The 4,213-nt window shown below is 44.6% G+C and overlaps 1 non-coding gene across 1 annotated transcript; it reads right to left on the minus strand.

The window, feature by feature from the left end:
• Positions 1-1,400: 1,400 nt before the first annotated feature.
• On the minus strand, positions 1,401-1,474 carry Trnaa-agc. The gene has a single exon. It is a non-coding gene; the product is annotated as a tRNA-Ala (tRNA).
• Positions 1,475-4,213: the final 2,739 nt, after the last annotated feature.

Genomic DNA, 4,213 nt, shown 5'->3' on the forward strand with positions numbered 1-4,213 from the left:
GACGTGTGACGCTAGACTACAGGCAATTGGTCAGATGTGTTGGTCAATGAGGGCTGAAATTCTTTCAGAAGGAGCACAATAACCAGCCACAATGTAGAGCCCAGGATCGTTGTGTTTGTGAATTTTGGGAGCATGTATAAGGTAGATGTGTGGGATGTCATAGGGGTAAGGAGGGAAATTGATTCAGGGGAGATTTTCTGCGAAGACCCTAAGACTTTAAGCAGGGATTGTAATTTGTGTTGGACTTCTGGGATGGGGTCACTCTGGCAGAGTTTATAGGTGGAGGAATCAGATAATTGGCGGTGGCCTTCTGCCTGGTGACTGCAGTTCGTAACAACAGTAGAGGCATCTTTGTCTCCAGGTTGGATGATTTTTAGTTCAGGATTTGTTCTGAGGTTGTGTATGACTGTTCTTTCTTCTACTGAAAGTTTGGTGTTCTGAGGAAGGAACCTGGGGAGGATGGTGAGGCTAAGTTGCGGTAAGGAATTCCTGGAAGGTGACCAGCGAGTGGTTAGGTGGGAGGGCGGGGGGGGGGGGGGGGGGAGAGGATCACAGTCGGATGGTGGTACGAACTGGAAGAGGCAGAGTTCAATGTTGGAATAAGGGTGGCTTTGGCTGGAGGGGTTAGTGGCAAAGAAGTGCTTCCATTGCAGGGATCGGGAGAAGGAGAGCAGATCTTTTACAAATCCAGAATGGTTGACTTTGGGTGCAGGGCTAAAGATGAGACCTTTGGATAGGACTGAAACTTCTGTGGGGCTGAGGATTTTGGTGGAAAGGTTAACAACAGTGTTACGGGAATGTTTTGGTAGAGAGTTGGTAGGGTGTTTTGGGGGATGTGGCAAGTTTAAAAGGTCAGTTAGGCTGGGTGTAGCTGCTATGATGGGTGGACGAGGAGGAACAATGTGAATACATTATTGGATAGTGGTGCCCCAAGGCAGCAGTAGGATGTCAGCAGGTCAGATAGGAAGGTGGTGTCTGGGATGCTCCTTCAGGTGCTGGAGAGTTCCAGGTTCTACGGATCGTTTGTATGATAATTCGTAATTATGAGGACAGTTCATTGCTTTAGCATTACAACCAAGGTACAGTAGCATATGGAAAGCATGCGTCCGGAAATTTGAGAAGAACGTGTAATTAGTAAGGAAATATAATAGAAACAAACTCTCACAACTTTGACAGCGTCATAATTCACACAATATAAAATCGAAGTGTACACTCAACGTTGTCAGTTTCGTCAACACTTGTCTGCAGACTGTGCCCTATGCGAGCGTGTGAATAGGGTACGCTCTATTTCTTTCTATTATGTAAACTGAAGGTGGAAGGGGGTGAAAGGAAGGGGAAGGGGTTATTGATATCAGCTGCACCAGGACTTCGTGCTGCATCGGCTGCGACGAGTGAAGATGTGTGCCAGACCGGGATTCAAACCAGGGACCTCCTGCTTGCTAGGCAGTTGCGTTAACCACTGCGCCACCCGGACACAATGCTTATCGCAACTATCTCGGGACGCTTCTCGGCCGACCCATATTCCCACCTTACGCCACCTATCCGCACTCTCTGTCCGTGTGGTGGTGGTAAGTTCCTATGAGACCAAACTGCTAAGGTCATCGGTCCCTAGGCTTACACACTACTTAATCTAACTTAAACTAACATATGCTAAGGACAACACATACACCCATGCCCGAGGGAGGACTCTAACCCCCTACGGGGTGAGCCCACGAACCGTGGCAAGTCGTCTAAGACCGCGCGGCTACCACACGTGGCCTGTCCGTGTCTATGCCCGCTACTTAGAGACTCCCTCAGGAGGTCGGACGTAATTGTGCATCCGCACTGAATGTGGTGGGTCCATCGCCTATTGAGACCAATATGAATGTGTGGTGTCTTTTCGTTCGGACGTCCTCGCATTCATATAATCACATAATATACTATGTCTTTCTGTCAATTTCTCGTATTGTTGGGAAATCAGTCTTCCTGTTTCTCTTTCTTTCTCTCTTTTTTTTGGATCGTCTTATCCATTTTTTCTTGGCTTACTCAACTTTCTGTGGTTTATCGCTTCTACCTGAAGTCTCATAATGCGTGTCGGATTTGTTGTTGGCGGAAGGTACAGTCAGACTACGAATCTGCACCTTTATCTGGATTGATTGTTCTCTTAAGCCGCTCAGAAAGGAAGCCCATCCACATAGGTAGGCCTCTGAAATGTTTCGTGTATTAAATGTACTTGTAAATTCTAGAATTCATTGTCATTCTTAGCTTTCATGCTACTTTATTTTCAACAGGGTAGATGTGTGATGTTTGTAAATTGGTACGTGTAAAAATACATAAGCTTATACCAAAAAATAAATTTGGAGGGTTTCGGGGAACGGGGTCATGCCCCCACGCATACGGAACTGGTCCAGCATGCTCTAGCCATATGTCTCGGAATATGTTATTTAGAAGCCGATGAGCAGTAACACAAATGAGGAGAAGCTCCATAATGCGTTAACTACATTCTGCTTCTCTCCGATAAAACCACATTTTACAGCAAACTGGTTAGAGTCTCATCTAAGAAAGCATTGCAAGTTCGTCCGTTGAACGTGGATGGAAGAACATGAGACTCTAATAAACAGTCACCAAAACAGTGGCCCAGACATAGGCAGAAAATCACTTTCGATAACATCCTTCAAGGGTTGCGTGAGGATTCATGTCAGCCCACACATACGTGGTAAATGTAAAAGATTGCCGGTCGCTGTGGTCGAGCGGTTCTTGGCGCTTCAGTCTGGAACCGCGCGACCGCTAGGGTCCCAGGTTCGAATCCTGCCTCGGGCGTGGATGTGTGTGATGTCCTTAGGTTAGATAGGTTTAAGTAGTTCTAAGTGCTAGGGGACTGCTGACCTCCGATGTTAAGTCCCATAGTGCTCAGAGCCATTTGAATTTGTAAAAGATTGCAATCTGATAACGTTGAAACTACAACCCACCCGTAAACAGAACAGTTATACTAGAATAGGGGCTGCAACATTGATGAATAAACATTAAACAAATCTGTACTAGTGCAAGAGAATAAGTAGGTAACAGCTGTAAATGATACGTATGCAGCACATTATCACGCAACAGTCGACAGACAGTCATGGGGTCGGCATTACATGCTGCAGCTACTAGCCTCACGCTGGCACTAGGGCCGTCGGTAACTCATCAAGAATTGGGTTCTCTGGTGGTGATGTCGTCCTCCTAGGTCTCTTACAGTCAAACTTCCATTCTCCGAAAGATGAACATCAATTGCTTGAGATATTCTCCTAAAGAGGCTCTTTCGTTTCAAAAATCTCTACTTCAAATAGACATCCTTCAGTTCGCATTTGTATACTCACACATTGCACTGAATCGGAAAGCAGCTTTATGAAAACACTAGTAATCAGTTACGTACTCGAAAAATTCGTAATGATCACTTAAAGACTAAATAAACAAGTGTAATAAATATATGTAAGGTAATGAAAAGAGTAACGTGTCACTATTTCTCTCCGTGAAATGGAACACAAAACATTGGCGTTTAACCTAAGAGTTTCAACTTAACCATACGTCCCCATGACACGTAACTCACAGTCTGTGGTATCCTGGTGCGTTCTGCTGCTGTGACTTTGCCACAATTAATATACTATGAAGATTTGTAAATCGATGTGGTCATCAGCGTCACTTTTGAAGTAACATGATGTGACGTTGCAATAATATCCATAATATTCGATATGATTAAGCATAGGAAAGATTAGATACCAGTAAACGTAATGAAAGTTCGCACTTTATTCTTGTGTATTCTTCGAAACACTCTTCCTGAGCGTTAGGGCGAGTTTTCTTTTTTAAACATGTTATAGCTTGCGAATAAACACAACAACGACGTATGCAGTCGATAGTATGCATAAGTAGTTTGTTCATCTAGGGCTGATAATAGTAGCGACTGGAGACATTCTTCTTTCCACGAAGCTGACGATCACTACCTCTGACTTACGTAGCGGATATCGTGCACAGTTGATCCACAGCTTCACATGGTTGACGCGGGAACACACGCGAGCATACCACGAATTTAACAGAAACTGTGGTTTGTCATGAAAAGGGACCTATTTTCGCTGGTATCAAAGACGACCGTTAAAGTTTCATAAAGCGTAGATAAGGTGTCATTAGAGATGGAGCGCATGCTGCAATTTAACAACGAAAAACAAGGAAATGTCTCACGCATCCCCTATTTTTTCTCAGT

The sequence above is a fragment of the Schistocerca americana genome, chromosome X (assembly GCF_021461395.2).
Source record: "Schistocerca americana isolate TAMUIC-IGC-003095 chromosome X, iqSchAmer2.1, whole genome shotgun sequence".
NCBI classification, from domain to species: domain Eukaryota; kingdom Metazoa; phylum Arthropoda; class Insecta; order Orthoptera; family Acrididae; genus Schistocerca; species Schistocerca americana.